At 49.4% G+C, this 18,152-nt stretch overlaps 1 protein-coding gene across 1 annotated transcript in view; it reads right to left on the bottom strand.

Annotated features, from left to right (window-relative positions):
* LOC131212642 (RNA-binding protein Pasilla) overlaps window positions 1-18,152 on the bottom strand; it is a 69,168-nt gene that overhangs the window by 22,415 nt on the left and 28,601 nt on the right. The gene's annotated exons all lie outside the window — the stretch shown is intronic.

Genomic DNA, 18,152 nt, shown 5'->3' with positions numbered 1-18,152 from the left:
TATCATTGATCTCATGCTGAGGAGGATATCTAGGATTCACTTTTCATCACGCGTCCGATTCAGCCACCCTCGACGGCATTGCCGTGAACAGAGAAGAGATTGGACACTTTGGGTGGTGCTTCACGTCTGAAAGTGCTCTACGCTCTCCGTCTTTCCCTCTCTCTCGCTCTGTGAAGACTCTGCGTTCCACTAGGTCTCAGGCCCTCGGTAGTTCGACCGGGTAAAGCCGTCACAGCGGAAGTGATTACTGTAGCGCCGACCACCGCTGGAAACAGAACAGGAAGGATGCGCCCAGAAGTTGGTCCGGGGTGTGTTCGTCTGACTGACACAGCAATAGCAGCAGCAGCAAAGGAGGAGCAGTTCACCCAAGATGGATCCCCTGATGAAATGGACGCTCGTCAGCAGAAATAGCTCACGTTGCCCACCGTTTGCCCACCGGTTGGCCGGTACATGGCGTGCCCGTTGGGTCTATTTTTAAGTCGTACCTCAAAACTTCAACACACATTCGCGCGCCAGGCAGGTGAAGGTGTGCGGCGCAAGGTTTGCAGGAGGCAAAGGTTGTCCACTGGCCACTGACAGCAATACTCGGCTGGTCGGAATGCGATAGAAAAAAAAAGAATTCTCGACGTCTAACCTATCTAGACTCTTTCCACTTTTAAGCCTTTTTTTACACCTGCCCTGGGTTTGATCTTTTGGCCCGAGACTCGTGACAGAAAGCTCGTGCTACCGGATAAGCTTCCGGAAACCGGATGCTGAGCAGGCATGAATTGAATTTCAAGAATTCTTATTACACATCCGCCGGCGGCCGCTTGTAAACCCGTCAGGAGGATGAGGTGTACTACTTCTGCCGAGGTCTTGCGAGGAGTTGACTTTCGGTCGGTCGTCGTGGGTCGAGTTGTGACGTAGATCTTTCGCTGTAGTTACGTAGCCCGGGGAACGGGAGTTGCTTATTTTTATCCCGGCCGCCCGCAAATTGCGTGTATGTTTTTCTTCCTTCTTTTCCTCTTTTTCCATCCATCCGTAAGGAACAAAATAAATCACCAACCATGCTGAGCTTTGCCCGTGCAATAGGGAAATTCGGATAAACAAATAAACATCGCGCTCCGTGGCCAGCAGGAATGCGAGCATACCGACTGATCCGACCAGAGCGCGTCGCGGTGATTAATTGTGGCTCCCGCGTCGGGGTTAGGGTTTTTAATTTGTAACCTCTCCTCTCGACTTCGACGGCATCACAAAAATGGCAATTAATTCATGGTGGCGCAACGTGCGTTTCACTGCCAGGTTACGACTCAGCCTCTCACGGCGTGTACTGGCAACGGCAAGTACCGTGAAATATGGTGCCCGATTCGTTTGCCTTCTTATGGGCTGCGGCGTGAGGTGTGAGCGTAACGCCCCCGGGGTCGTGATTTTGAATCACATTTTGAACCGCATCAAGTAAACCTCACATAAATCAAACCCAAAGATATCGATTTGTCACGGCGTTCGGGTTTATGCGGGTGCCGATGTCGATGTCGCTGTCAAAGGAGTTCGCCCACTCAATGGAGACATCAAAAAGTCACTGAGAAGCTGGGTTAGATTCTTTAACTGGCACCTGAAAAACCAGGCACCACCCTTGTATCCTTCGGCTCAGGATGGATCCCAGGAAAGGCTCATTTAATATTCTGTGTAATCGGAACCACACAGATACGTTTGAAGTTGCTTGGTGCACCATCGAGAGATTGGTAAATATTTGATCGACCAATCGGGCGATCAGATGGCGCCACATGCGTCACTGGAACGGTGCACAGACCGAAGACATCACAGCCATCTATCTATCTCGGTAGGAGTTTTAGTGCATTCATCCTTCGAGTTGGTCCCGTTACATGGTGGGTTTCGTGTGAATGAAGTTTTGTGGCACTTCAAAGAAAATGCTCCGGAAGGCAACACCCGGCAACACTGAAAAAAATTTGGACGTATGAAACTGGCCTACAACATTTCTAGTGGCCAACACTTCTTGTCTGCACTTTTCGGCTACGATTGCCGACACACAACTTTCTGAATTGAAGCCGTTTTAAGGATTGAATCCGTCCCAATGCCGAACAATAACTACCAGGGACAAGGTAGCAGAAATTGATTCCCTATCGGGACTATTATTGCTGCTGATCCTACCTTCGATCCTTCCATTGGACCAACAAGTTTAAGTTTGCGCTAGGCCAGCGAATAGGGTTTCCGCGAAATTGTCTCACATAATCCTAATCGCTCCTCTTGGTGCATCAGATTGTAGTATGTACGAAGCATAAGCTACGGGCACCACCACCAGCGCTTGACGGGTTTTGTTGCTTTACAATCGGATACGACAGAATAAACCCCTAGAACCCCGATCAAACCGAAGGCAGTGAAGCATTCGGTTGCGGTTCAACGGACGCGCCCCAGATAGCTGCGCTTGTACTACTTCTACTCCTGCGGCGTTTGTTTAGTTAGCCGCGAAAATCCATACCAAGGGCAACTGCTGCTGCTCCCGCCGCCACCGCCACCGCCGTAAGCATCATTTTCCCCGCTACATGACTATCACGGGGGACGACGACTGCCCCTGTTTGGCTGGGCCACCCTCTCTCGCTCTCGTGCAATTAAAGGGAAATTCCTTTTGGCGCAGTACCGCCCTGACCGTGATATGCCGTGCCGTGTAACTGTAGTCTAGTCACGAAGTGGTGCAGCAGCAGCAGCAGTAGCAGAATGTTGAAAATGCCTCTCTAAATACGCTGGCCGCATCAATTGGCCTTTCTCACCGACCCGAGCCGCAGCAACACTGACCTCTTCTTTGCGTTGCCAAAAACCGCCTCAATGGTTTGGGTGTGTTCGATGTTTATGCTGGCCCAATGCTGTGAGGCTAACATAAATCACTTGCTCCTCTATAATGGTGCTGCAGCGAGCGAGAGTAGCTTCTGCAATAATTCTCACATCGAGACAGTTAACATGCACCCAGCAGATTTATCGTAGCGGAGTTGATCTCGATCTCGGTTCACGTAGATGTAGTTAACCGTCGAACCGCCAATGAATTCTTGATTCGATTTAATACTACTTTAAAGCGGGCGTCCGATTAAAGGTAGTAGTCGGAAGAAAGTTTCCGTTTCGTGTTTTCGTACCACTGTTTGCCGATAATGATTGCACTAATTTGCTACGAGTTCTCAAACACTGCTGCATGCTGGCGAACGAATATTAGAACCGTTTCGAGGCCTTCAAAAGAGCCGTGACTTTTAAATGTGCGGCGGGGAATTTGCTAACTAATTCAGCCTTCGTCCTCCGCGAGATCATCGAAACGCATACAGGATGTGTGATGTGAATTTTTTGGGACACCTCTCAAATTCATCTCAACCTGCTATACGACACGATACCTTTACCGGATCCCGACTTTCTTTTGACGCAGCACTGACCACCGGTGGGGGAGAGTGATGGCAGAAGACCCTGTAGAGGAGAGAACAAATCTATTTTTATGCTCCTCCGATCGGCATTTTCCCGGTCTCGGCCTCGGGCATAAATATGCAGTGCGCAACTTCCCCACGGAAAAGGTGTCGCAATTGTCATGAGCAATTTTTTCTCCTTTCGGTTTGGCTCGAAATGCGGCGTCGTCATGCGACGTCGGCACGATCGCAGGAATTTCGGTGCCAATCTGCGATTGAAATAATAATTTTTCGCGAGACGTGAAGTTTCACCTTCACTCAGCGCGAAACTGATTCGAAGAATCTTGGCTCGAAGCACAATTGGCGACAAAAAAAAAATAAACCCAAGATCCGCGTCGTCTGAGAGATATTACGGTTCCGTTAATGTTTATACTGCCAGGCTCTATACTGTGTGAGGTCGGTGGTCTCAGAAAGTGACCCCGTTGGCATGCAGTCGGTTTTATTTTCGAATTAACTGGCGCTTACCGGACCATTCTTGATCCACGCGGCAGCCAATAGCGCGGTTGCTTTGCGTGCGAAGGATACACGGCTGGGACGAGAGCGTTGTGCCTCGGGGGCCCCAAGATAATGTTGATAAACATTGGCGAGAGAGAAACACAACGGAACAATAAACACTTTTTTGTAGCGCAGGAGTAAGTAATTGAGCTATTTTGAAACAATTCAATTAAACAGGGCCGAGTTTTGTCGAGTGCGATCCAAACGTGCATCCGTGGTTCGTTAAAAGGTCTTTGGGGAACTGTTTAATTTTCGCAGACTATGTAGTTTCGATGTTGGAATTTTCGGTGCCGTCATGTCTTCCAAGCACATCTGCAATTTCGGCCAGTTTGAATGTTTAGTTTCATTTTTAAAGCTTCTTGTGTTTGCTTTTTTGTATTGCCTTCGATAGATTCATTGTATCACAAAGAACGTACATCATACTGTCGAGGAGCGTGACGGAAGATCGTTCAACAACATTGAGGCAGTGCGAAAAATAGCCGTGACCAATCGTCGAGAATTAGAGAAGTTGTTGAGGATCTGAACATATCGAACGACTCGAATTATTCGATATGTAGTAACGATTTGACCATGCGACAGGTCGCCGTAAAATTGAAAATTGCTCAATTTCCAAAATTAACATTCAAAATGGCCCATTGAATAAAATTGCTTTGAGAATTGAAAAAAAAAACTTTGGAACAAGGTGTAAAATATCTCACAGGAATTACTTTGAATGGGAAACATTGATAGATATTAATAATTTGGTTATTTTTAACACTTATATGAATACACGGATATGCTATTTAAAAGTTGTTGGAGCAAATTTCATTGGAAATCTGCCGATGGACAGTGCCAGAGAAAAAGGCGCACATTTCCATTCCTTGGCCACAATCTCGCGAGGACCGCAGCACCATAATGTAATACATTTTATTCAAATTCGTGAGTTTCCATCACAAATAAAGGGCAGCTCCGTATGAGAGAAGCTATGTTGAAGGCCAACCAACTGAAGGGGGAGTGGTGAGTATGCTTCCTTTAGTATAATTTACCGTCACTTTGACCCCACGCTCGTAATCAGGATAATAAATAAAGGCACAACACCCGGGTTTGGCGGGGGTTACTGGGCCACGGGCGCGCCTCAGCGAAATGCGACCGCCGCGTGTACTGTCGAAAAGATCATCATCAGCATCACTATCCGAAGCCGCGGCGCGCGGATCGGAAGCCGAGATTCGAGTCTGGCCACTGTCATAATCTCCGGCGCACATTTAACGGCCATAAAATATCAAACGCTAATGGAACGGTGCGGTTCGGGGCCTGGGAACGATCGCGGGTAGCCCAGAGCCATCGTTCTATGTAGCCGGGAAGTCACCGTTGGGTGTTGTGCGCGCTGGGCGGGCTGGGTCCTATCCCCACCCCCAACTACCCTGACCGGAACGGAGGCCCTACCTTCGAACAGGTCCATTGCGTGTTGAAGTCGGGCCACTGCCGGATCAATGTTCACATCAGGAGAAGACTTACCTGCAGGAAAAAGAAACGACAAAGCGTGAAAGAGTAAGAAAAATGTAACATTAAACGTTGCTTACGAAATAGACATACACGGGTTGTGTGTGTGTACGTGTATGTGTGTGTTCTACTTTGTTATTTATAAAATATCAGGTGTGTGTGAAAGCGAAAAGGTGAAAAACGCGGCTCCGTGCGAATCCGTTGCCTGGATCCGGACGAGGGATGTTTTCTTTTTGGATATTTTAAGCAACGAGAGGCTTAAAAGCAATTTCTAGTCCAACAGAGCAAAAAAACACTAAATGTATTCAAACTTATGTTAACGTCAAGCATAAGGTATGCAGCACAGCGCGTATCTGTTTCTTGGACGAAACATCTTCACGAGATAATGGAGTTAGTTTTAGGCCGACGTGTCGATGGATCACACATTTGCGCGAGTAACAAACCCACAATGACCAAAGAAGAATCAGCCCCCAATTGGGTGAAGTACAGACACAGAAGGCAGACGCGTGGCTTAACGGTGATTGCGGGAACCGAGATATACCCGGAACGGCTAGAACGTTGCTCGAAAATGGTTGCTCGACCGTTACCGCCCGACTGCGGAAAGTTTGACCGGCGCAGAGTGCATTTATGAAAGGTAAATAAATAGTGAACATTATTTTTACAGTTCACTGAGCAAAGCGGTTCCATACGAACACGGTTTACTTTAACGTCGAACTGAAAAGGCCTATCCCTGAATCGAGGTTTCGGCGGACTTCGCAAGTGGCGTGTGATGGGTTAACGTAACATGTTTTCGGATTCGGCTCGAATTTTAAAATATCCTTTTGTACATGAGAATAAACATTTGGTGAACAAAAAAAAAATGCTATTTTTTGTTAGTCTCCCGCGAAGGATTTAGTTGCCACAGAGGTTTGTACAGAAGTTTGAAAACGAGGTTGTTGGATCATAGCGGATAGAAACAGAAACCAGAAAAAACCTTATTGAGTGAGTGAGTGTTTTTATGCGTTATGCCTTCCTAATTGACACTTGTTGAGGATTGATTTTTTTGTCGCCCGTGACGAAAATTGAACACAGTGCGGCCAACGGGGAATGGGGAGTTGAAAGTCAACGACAGCCCAACCATGAAGCCAGGCAACAATTGATATCAATCGAGTTTTTATGGGTCGTATGATCAACTTCATGACGAAGGAACCCCCGGCGGCCATACAGTCGTATTGATGGCCACGCTGCTGTGTAAACGAATCAGCAGCACACCCGCATTAAAGTGATATTGATTGGGGCCCGGCGACAACATGAAACTTCAGGACAGAACAGAAAAACGTTGGACCATTTTTATCAACAGCCATCAGTGTTTGTTAATACCCCGCGCGAGCGTGCACTCCGGGTTCGATTCCAAAACGACAATTGATGCTGTCAACCATGCGCCTCCATCGTGCCAGGGCCAGAGCGCGTTTTCAGGCAGTAAATAAATTTTGCCCATTTAACGTTACACCATTTACGGTATTAATAATGCAAAATCGATGCCTGGCTGGCATGACAGGGGTTGCCTTTCTTCCTTTCTTGCCCTACACACCACCACTTGCAAGGAAGCGTCGTTTAGGCGGCGTGAGCGACCAGGCGTCTCCATGCGGCTAATTCAATTAATTTTTAATCATGCAAAACTTTGTTTTTCGAATCCAGCGCGTGTGGACGGAAATGAGCGCCGCAAAATCCAAGCAATGTTTCGTCGAACCTTGAGGTTGATTGATTGAATTTCGATACAAAACTTGCCACTCAGCGATTAGTAAAAACAAACGAGGCCAACAATGCGATGTTCTGCGTCAACTGTCAACTGCGCGACAGAGTGTGATCCTGTCACCCTGATGGTGGGTTGAAATGTTTCGGGGGGTTATAAAGTCCCACCATTCTAGCGGCACCAACAACAGCATTGGCCCGGCCAAAGTGGAGGCCTGATTTCGTCTGGTGTTTTTGCTCTACTTTCCTTATGACACTCTCTGCCAGGCACCCTCGTGGGTTCCATTACCAACTGCCAGCTGTGACACATCGACACAGTGCCCGACGGGGCTTACGAAGAACATAAATAAAACTTTCTTTCTTTCGCATCGATCGGCTGGAAGCGGAGCGCGTCAAAGAAAATGCGGAAAAACAGAGCAAACGGGTTCGCGTATCACAACAGCACACTGCAGCGCGCAAAGACCACTAACCCACAAACACACCGACGGGTTGCGTGCGAAGTTTCTTTTTATCGAAAATTGAACCATTCGAGCAACTGTCCTACGACATCCTTCGCCATGGCGGCGGAGCTTTTTATACAACATTCGATAGTTCTTCAAAAATCAGCCCAAGTAGCGCCCAAATTGCAAGCAGTAGAGACAGCTGCGAGACCAAAGACCAGCTGAGAGCATCCCCCGCGGCTTAGGTCTATTAGCCCCAGTGGCTCTCGACGTAATGAGCGGGATTCCGACGACCGGCGAGGCTTTTATTGGGCCCGGCACCGTCGGGTATCATTAATTATGCTAAAAGGATTGTCCGTCGGCATGCATCGACGTGTGCACTAATCTCTGTCAGCGCGGGTCTACGCCAGGAACAACATTATTCTCTTTCGCGGCTGTCCGATTATCGCCTGCGGACGCAATATGGTGCTGTACGCCCCTTGAGCAAAGCGTGTTGAGGGATTAGCGGACGTTATAGAACAGGGCACTCGACCTCGTCACCACCACCAAGAACTTGGTTCACGTTTCTGGGACACTGAGCCAGCCGCTCTCGGTTGCAATTGGCTGTGGTGACCCAGAAGGTAAATTGCTCGTAAAAGCGGGCAAATTTGCATCAAACGCTGCGACGAACAAAACAGGAAGTGAAAAGATAAGTAAAAAGTAAAAAACACCCGCAGTTTTCCCGACATCAGCCACTGGAAGAAGAAGGTACAGTGACAGTGCCGTAAAAGATAATGACATTTTAATTGCATAAATAGACAACAATGAGCGAAGCTTGTAGAATGATGCGTGATTTGATCACTTTTTGACAGTAGCATACAGCACAAGAACCAAAGTATATCAGAAACCTGAAATAACGTCACGAAAGGTGAAGGTGAAGTGTGGAAAAGATACAAATTAATTCCCAAAACAACAGCAGCAAAGAGGTAAAGCGGCGAATCGAACACCAAAAGCAGATCTTTTAGCAGATTTCAATACGAAAGACCGGAAAAGCCGATGAGAGAACCCAAACCTAATAACTAATAAGGTGACAATATAGGGGTAAACAGAAAAACTAATAATATTGAGTTTGTGGCGACAGAGGATGCGATGGCAAAAGGATAGGCCGAGAAAGCTGAGAGTAGACAACCGGTATGTTTCTGTCTGGCTCCGGTTGTTTCGAGTGTTGCACCAGTTGCAGTTGCACTACAGAGATGCAAACGAAACAATACACAGAACACTCATTGGTGTGCGTGCATTGATTAGATGATGAGATGATGATGGTGTTGATGACAGTCGTGACACTTGATCGACTTGATGGAGCTTGGTGATGGGCGGTGGTGGTGGTGAGTTTCCGTATTGCTTCCCATCGTTGCACATTCCGTTCCGTTTCTTGGTGGATCCACTCTCTCTCTCTCTCTATCTTTCGCCTGCGATTGATTACGCCACATACACCAGCCTAGCACCCGATGACCGAAACTGCAGTGATGGTGATAAAGACGATGATGAGAGTGGTGAATATAGGAGTCGGTTGAGTTCCCCGTCTGTTGATCAGTTTTCGAGGTGGAAAGATGGTGATTTCACATGTATATGCTCTGTGTGTGGTGGTGGTGATTTTGTTGTGGCTTTTGCTTTGCGAGAGGCTTTGCGTATTGTTTTCGCATTGCGTGTTCGGCATTTGGCAGCGGTGAGAGCGTAGGGCTGCTGTATGGAGATAGAGTAGCGAAGGAGTTGTTGGGTGCGCTAAGGTTTTTTGGGGGTTTTGGTTGTTTGTTTGTTTGTTTGTCGGCTTCTGTTTCATTCCGTTCTTTGCCCCCCACAGCCAGTTCTCCAGTATGTTAGTGCTCTTCTTCAACGGTACGCGCGATGCAAAAAAGAGGCCTGAATTCTCTCTCTCTCTCTCTCTGTCTTCTGTATGGTTTTATGTTTTACAGTATTGTTTGCTCTCCACACACGGCGTGTTCGCGCTGGCAAGAGGCAAGATATGTTTGGCATAGTGGGGAAACAGAAGAAAACACAGTGTGGTTTGGCAGTGAGGTTTGGAAGAGTGAAAACTCACCGAAACCGGACTGCTGTTGTTGTTGTTGTTGATGGTGCTGCGATTGAAACGCTGACTGCTGCTTGTGATGATACGACGAAACTGATGCGTGTTGCTGCTGCTGAGAGGATTGCGCGAAGCTATTGAACGGCGCACCGTTGCTGCTGTAGGCAATGCTGGCGGCTGAGGACGTTGTTGCCGGGAATGTGGTGGCGTCACTAGCGAACGAAACTTTTGCTCCAAACAATGGAGCCATTTTCGGTTGGGCAAGCACGGAAGACAGCATCTGTTGCTGCTGCTGCTGCTGCTGATAAGCTACATTGTCCGCGGATCCACCGGCAATCGGTGGCGAGGATGGGCCGAAGGCCGAATTCGCCGTCGATGTGTCATCCGCCGTCGGTGGCCGATTGAGCTGACTTATGCGAGCCATCAGACTATCGCCGTTGCTGAGCAGGCTACTAGTGCTGCCGGAGCTTGCGCTGCGCCCACTGGCGGCGGAACTGCTGCTTCCGTTCAGCTGCTGGCGCTGGAGCATGTGCAGGTGCTGCTGCTGCTGATGGTGGACGACCCCGTTGCTGTGCAGGATGCCTCCATCACCGCTACTGTTGCCACTGCCACCACCGCTACCGCTGCTATTGTGCCTTCTGCCACCCTCGTTCAGTGCCGAGCTCAGCTCGTCGAACGTGAAGTAGCTGCTGCCGTGGGTGACCATTTCCATCGGTGACGGGTTTTCTGTCTGGTCCCGTTGCTGCTGCTGCTGCTGTCCTGCCGCTGCCGGTCCATGTTGCTCTTGGCCTCCGCCTAGCATTTGCGCGATCCGAGCGCAGTGGCGCGGATAATTGACCACTAACCGAAAATATTAACTCTACCCCCGATTTGTCGCGCCAGAGAGAGAGAGAGAGACAGAGAGACAGAGAGAGCGGATGCACATACACAATTTAACTGCCAGTCACGGGACCGCCGGTGGTTAGGATCGATGCGGTTGCTTATGTTTCCGGTGCTTTTCCGGTGTCAGACAGAAGGAAGGAAAAAAAAGGACGGAATGCAACACAATATGAGGCCGCCGCCGACCGGGGAGGGAAACACTTTCCACTCTGACACTTGCTTGGCGGCCGCCGTGTCGTTGAGCGATAATTGCACTTGCGCGCGTGTTGCGGGCAGCTTTTCAATTGCCGGCGTTTCGGGTTTCGGCACCACGCGCAGCAGGGAAGAGTGGCCGCGCTCACAGCACCGGCGGGGTTTTGGGCTGATTCACTTCCGCTTCTGCCGGTGGGAGCTCAGCAGCGCGCGGGCGGGCGTCCGTCGCTCACTTCGCGCGGAGGCTCATGCTGCGAACGGTCGGAGGAGGCAGTAGTGCTGTAGGAGGGTAATAAATGGAGTGTTATCCGCTACGAAACGCCGGACACGGCCGCAAAATATGCCAGCAAAACCGAGGATTGTGATTCGTGTGTCGTGTGGCTGATGTAGAATGTTGGAAAACGTTATGCGTAGAAGCGAATCGAGATGTGGAAATGGAGTTTGATGTGGCGGACGGCGCTATGGCGATGATCTTTTTAGTGTTCTTCAGACGATAGAGAAGGCGATGATATCCTTGATGAATTGTCCCGCATGACACACGCACACACACTCACACTCACACGCAAGCTGAAGCTTCGGCGGGGGCCATCAGATACTTGATCAAACACTTCGAGGCACACACAGAGCAGGAAAGTGAGCGACAGCATCGAATCGCGGCCACACACCAACACCGAAAATCCATCAAAACGAACACAAATCTAAAGGTGGTTAATACTATTACGCTTACGTGAAGGTGGCATGACCGCGATCGAAAGGATGAGGATCGTGAAGGATTATCGCTTGGAACGAACTGAAGAAATAGACCAGACCCGCATAGTGATTTATGGGACGAAATGTTAGAAAAGTGTTCGGCAAGCAAGCATAACGAAGAAGCATAACCGAAAGTTGGAAAAGAGGCCACTGGAGGGCACACAAAGGAAAAAAATGAGGCAGATGGGGCGACAGTCGGCTGCGGGTGCGGCCGTAGTATTAGGTGTATGAATTAATTCTTGTGGTTTTTATTCGACATCTGTGGCCTAACTACAGCAATAAAACATATGACTACTTTATTGAAAGTATTGTCCGTCGTTAGCTACTACTTTCTCCCATCTTTCAGGTAATTAACGGGATTCGTATCGATAGAACTCCTCGTCTATAGAAGCGATCCAATCAGAGATCCATTTTTCAATACTTTCATAAGAATTGGACCGCTGTGCTGCCAAATCGTCACTCATGTAACGAAACATGCAGTAGTCCGAAGGAGCAACATCTGGTGAATATAGCGGAGGGTTAGCAGTTCGCCTCGGACATTTTCGAGATAAGTTTTGACCGGTTTTGCGATGTGTGATTGAGCGTTGTCATGATGAAAATTCAGCTTATCATGTCTTTTATCCCATTCTTATCGTTTTATGACCAAAGCTTAATGTATTAATTGTTGCTAATGCTTAAAGTACACCACACATTTCATATCCCACCATATGTACGGCATGACCATTGCGCAATGAATTTTTCGCTTTGGTTGCGATGGACCTGGATCACAGGGCTGTATCCAGGGCTTTCTGCGTTTAGAATTCTTGTAATAACTACCCTTTTCATTCAAACCCTTTCTTTACTGCGGTGCAAGCAGTAATTCACAAATGGTTTTCCTTCTTTTTGTGTCTCTTTTTTCAATTCATGCGGAACTCAATAAAACATTTTTCTTTTTTCAGGTTCTTCTTGCATCTGACATGCATTCCGATCGAGCAATGCTGCAAATTCATCACCATCAACCTTTTTTGACGGTTTTTTGATTGAGCATGTGAATACGATAGATTACGATAACTAACGATCGGAAGCAGTTACCTTTATGTTGAAGTAATCCCCGCTTTACCCTTTAAACACTTTACTGGGAACGAAATTCGGTGTTTTTAAATGCTTCAAACAAGTGTTGTTTACACTTTAACCATAAAACCTATACTGCGTTAGATGCGTAATGACAGTAGCTATCAAAGAAATATTTCACAAAAAATGACATTTAGTGAGTCTTCGGCTGGGATGCGCCGAGGAAAGCTCGAAGCGTGAAAGAAAACCCGGAGGAGCATGTCACTGGAGGTGTGCACTTTGCACACCCGCCGACCCACACTAATGCTCCTATTAACCTTTCTAAGTCTCACCGATGCGCCGGAACGATGCGACGAACGACAGATAAACCAGTTTTGCTTAGGTTGAGAAAAAACCTTTGAACGATTCTTTTTCAATTTTTTGCTTGGAAAAAATGTGGAGCACAAAATATAAATTTCAGAGGATCGTGCCGTAGGCAGCGGGGTTGATAAGGAATTTGACGCGCGAAACAAAAACCAAACGCTAATGGCGGATCACACTTTGCAGGTGGTATGCAAATATGTGCTTGACCATCGTCACATCGTCTTCAGGTCTTCGGTTGGATTAGGTGGTGGTGATGCCACCCCGCCAACGACAGTTTTCCTGTCGCAACACGCTTTTTTGCTGAACGTTGAGAGTTGTGAAATCACCTTTCACCCGGCCCCCGACGACGTTGCCCCGATGGACGTTGCGTTTGTTGGCGCGGGCTCTTTATGGTAAATTATGTCGCCCAGCGCGCCATCGAAAAATGTTGAAAATTGTTTTTTTCCTACGATTTCTGCCCCCAAAAATGGCGATTTGAGAACACGCGCGGAACAAAAAACACCAGAACCAAAGTCCACGCGATAACGCTGCTGCTGGCGCTTTTCGGAGGTCCGCGGTCAGACGTCGGTGCCCAACATAGAAGAGGCTGGGAGTTTGGGTCACCCATTTTCAATGACCCCCTCCAGGCAGTGGGGAGTTTGATTATGTTTTTAATCGGTACTGCGACGAGCATCGGTGCTCTATCCGTGACGACTTTCGCCCGGGTTTCATCGCCACTAACTTCATTAGAGTAGTGCGGTCCCGAACCCTTCCCGTTTTTCTCTCTCTCTCTCCCAAGCTTTGGACGGCCAATTCAGGCGAACACGACTGCAGCATGTGAGTGTGGTTGCTGTACGAACCTTACCGTCGGAAAGGAAAGATTTGGAAACTCACAACATAAATGAACGAGCGATCGAACGAGAGAGAGAGAGAGAGAGCCACACGGACACGGTGAAGCCCTCGAAGGCGATGTGTGTTTCCGAATATTCCTCTACTGCCAAGGCCAACGGGGGGACGAAGGCGGCGTGGTATGTGGACCGATCGGCAAGGTTTGAATATTAAAATATTCAAATGTTTAAAAAACCGGCCTCCGTCCGGCAGATTGCGTTTGCATTTCGGCTTTGGGGACATCTCTCTCCGCGCGTGTGGGGATCACACCATCACGAGAGCGAAAGAGAGGGCACCAAAGTGACACAGAAAGGAGGAAGATGCGCTGTTCGTTGTCGTGCGTGCGTACAGACCCACGCTGACCGTGAAAGCGAGAGAGAGAGAGAGAGAATGGAGGCGAGAATTGATGTTGGGATCCAGCATGGCAGGCAAATCAAGAGGCGGCGATTAGAGAGCCCGGCGGGAGTCCGACGAAATTGGTGGTGATCGGCGGCTGGTGACGGTCACCAGCCACTTGGCCATATGTGGCGCAGCGATCGGCGCGACCTCACCAATACGCCCCGCGCCCTATCGGGATGTGATGACACCGGGGCCGGGGTGGTGGGCGACGAGAACTGGTTCGTCTGTTTGATTGTGTGATTAGGGGTTTTTTTACGATTCGTCGACGGGCCCACGAAATTTTGAAACCCCGCAGCGAAACGCGGACGCCCCGTTACGGGCGTGCAATGGTCAAAAATGAACACACAGATGGTTGGGGCCACATTTTACGATTTTTTTTTTGGTGGCTTGTTGACCGCCACAAATATGCGCTCGCGTACTGATAAGGTACGCCGATCGCGCACACAGCACCGGCGGTTGCCTGGTGTGCCCCCTACGCCTGTAGAGTGTTGTGCCCACAGTATAGTGCTGTATTGTTTGATAAATTATTATCGTTAAGATCGAAGGCTGGATGGTGCACGATCGGAACCGGGCCGGGTTCGAGGACGCGTGTCGCGCAACACCAAACACATGTGTGCAAACATCGCCGCCCTCGGTTGATGTGTAGTTAGAAAACAGAACGCCACAGAATTGTTTTCGAATGTCGCGAAGAAGAAGAACAGGCCGACGCCACGCAGATGTGTGGATGGCTACCTCCTTCCTTATCATCGCTGGCGCGGGAGCAGCACAATGACAACATTAAGCGCGATACGCCACGCAACATTCGTGTCGCGTGGCATTGCCGCTCTACGTGACCCTCCTTTTTTCCAGTTCGGTGCGGAAATATGTCTCTTGGTGGGTGGGTGGGTGGAAAACTCACTTTGCAAGAAGTATGCCAGCAGCTGCGAATCCATTCTCGATGTTCGTGTCTATGAGAGTTTGTGAGTGTCCAAACTCAATGCCCCGATCCTCGGCCGATCACTGATCGTCCTAGAGCGGTGGTTCCAAGGCAACGAAGTGGACCGCCGGAAGGATGCACACTCCCACAACACGGTTGACGTATCCGATGCCGGGCGAAATCTAACAGTGACACAAACACACCTAGGCCCGATTGGGGCACACGCACACACACACAGACGTTCCGTGGGTGGAGATGAGACTGCGACGATGTGGCTCTTCCTTCCGCAAAACGCGTCTGATGATGCCACGTCGGCCGCGCAAACGACGACCTTGCCCAGCGCACGTAACGCAACCCCGGTAACGGCCGTAACTCTACAGTAACGCACACCGTGCTGACACTAAACAAATAAACATTCGGTGACACTTGTTGACGTTGCTGACGCCCCTGCTGGGTGCACGGTCCCCCCGGGGGACGGCCGGGGAATGTCCACGGGGCGCGCAGGGGTCACAAAATAATAAGCCAGCGCGAAAGAATGGGGTGCGCGCACTTCTTGACGCGGAAATCGCGCTGCGGGGACACACTTGGAGCCGCGCTGCTCTCCCTCAAGGATTCAACCCAAGGACCCACGGACGGCCGGACGGACGGATGAGGACGCAGATGGCGATGGCTAAAAGAGGTGGCGGCGCGCGCGCACTTCGCTTCGAGTGTTTTTGTCTATTTCTATTCACGACCGATATTGGACTGAAACTGACACTCCGTCGGGGCTTTGCGCTCGCCGTCGTTCGGCGCGTCCAGTTTGGTCTCTCGGCTCCATTCGCGCTTCGGCGGGGCGCTGTGCTGTGTTCACTCACATCGCGCGTCTCGCTCACTCACCACGACCAGCAGCCCATCGAGGCTCTCTCGCTCGCTCTTCGCACTTTGTCACATACACACCACAGCGCGCGCGGCTGCGGCAGAACGACAAACGCATCGCGCGGCGCCAACTTAGTGGCCCCTCTGGAACCCATCCCCCTCCTCATTCCGCCCACCCAGCCCCAGCTGAGCGATTGTCGTTATCGGTGGTCGAGTGTGTCGCTCATACGTAGCAACTGTCATTCGGTGGAGCTGCAACTAGAAATCGTGCCCGAGATCGTCGTGTTTTGTTTGCCTCCAGAGTGAGGATCATTTGATCTCCATATTCTTGTTTTTAGTGTCAGACAAGTTCCAGATTATAATAGGCTGTGGGTCACCCCGACCCAGAGAGCTCATCTCATTTGTGGAAATTCGGAACTCGAACGGCTATTCCGTCGATTCCGCTATAGAATGGCGAGGGACAGAGTGAGTATTGGTGTCCCACCACAGTCCAAAGCCCACAGAGCACAGTCGGGCTGGACGGCTGACGAGGTTCATTCCGGAGAATGGTGACGAGGAAGTTGCGACCGACGAGCGGACATTCATTTGGACTCTTGGCTGAATTCACTCCCGATGAACGTCGCGCGGCGGCAATTGCGGTTGCCATACTAATTGGTAAACTAATTTCATGGTTAAGTTCACTTTTCCACCCAGTGAAACGGTGCGTGATCAATCAATGGGCAGAAAAGCGTGGGTCGCGTGGCACTTAGTGCAGAGTGTTTCCCTTATTAGTCCCCCGCAAGTGCACCGCGTATTGCGTAAGATCTGGACACGCGAACTCAAAGTTTGCAAAGCCCAGTAACCAGTCGCCTGACGCTGTTGGCGATGTTTCAGGAGGAACACCAAGACCATAGACCAGTGCAGACCTCTCAACCGATTCACTTCCGAATGAGATGCACGACGACGCAACTCCAATTACCAATCGTGGTCAACCGGCACACACCTGCAACAATGGAACACTCGCAGCAAACCACAACCCATACAAACACACGAGCATCACAACTGCCAGTTGTTGCCACCGGTGGCGATGACACATTCCATTGGGCAATGGCCGTCGTGGGGGTGCTTCGAGCTGCAGTCGATGCAATTCTTGACACAACGTCAGGGCAAGAACGTCATTCATCAGCCGATGGGTTGCATTGTTACCGCCGTCGTCGGGTCAGCGGCGTGTGTCAGTGGCACAGTTTTCCGTTTGCGCAAAATAACTGACGGAGACGGTCAGATGGCGGTGCTATGCTATCTGGCCGGCGGTTCCTCTCGACCTAGGTCATCCCTGCTAAACCCCTGCCAGCTTCTCTCTGCGGCCAGCGTCACGGGCATTGATTGATTGAAACGGTTGCCGGTTTCGACTAACTTTTCGTAACTTCCCGTTCGCGTTCGAGCGGAAGTTAGCCAAGGGAGTGTGTGCTATTGTCCCGAGGGCGGAGCCCGGGCCTTCTACACTGAGACAGCGAGTTCTCAAGCGATTCTGTGTATTGGGTTGTCCGCAGATCTTCTCCGGCGGGTGCGGGTCACATCGATGCATCGGTTTCATAGGTCAGTACGGTGGTGCCACAAGTTGTATGTTTCAACAGCTTAAATATAGGTGTGACGGTGAACTGTCCGTTCTAGGAGATATAGGGTGGCGCCCGCTTTTGGATTTCGAAGAAGGTGCAGAAAATATCGATTGTGGCACCTTGGCGCCGCTGTTGAAACCAAATGTTGTCCATGTTTTAAGCTTGAATTTCGCCGAAGAACCAGCCAGCCATAATTTCTCGGTGGCGTGCGCCTTCTTCAAATTTCGAAGAAAAATAGGCCGATGATGTCGCCAGTTTTCCTGCACGACGTGTGCGTTTTCCAAGCCCCTAATACGACTTTTCTGCTTAAAGCTATTAATATTGGGTTGGCTAAAATGAAATCGAATATTTTAAAATTGTACGTAACATATTCTGATAGTCTGATTTGCGTCAAATATGCATCGTTTTGTTGGAAAATTTGTTGACTTTTTTAAAAAAATGCCTCGCTTACAGAAATTTTGCTCGTTATTGGGGAAAAGAAACGAATAATACATTTCCACAATTCCAAAATTCCGTTGTCCTGGTGGAACACAAAACCTCTTCCGTTGACCGATTCTGGTCAACTGCTAGCTTCCAACGGTGCAATCGTTGACAGTATAAATTTGAATTTACTGTTTGTCCATACGGGAGCAACTCATAGTA

This window comes from Anopheles bellator, chromosome 2 (assembly GCF_943735745.2).
Source record: "Anopheles bellator chromosome 2, idAnoBellAS_SP24_06.2, whole genome shotgun sequence".
In the NCBI taxonomy this organism is placed as follows: Eukaryota; Metazoa; Arthropoda; class Insecta; order Diptera; family Culicidae; genus Anopheles; species Anopheles bellator.
This window is presented reverse-complemented; position numbering and strand designations above follow the sequence as displayed.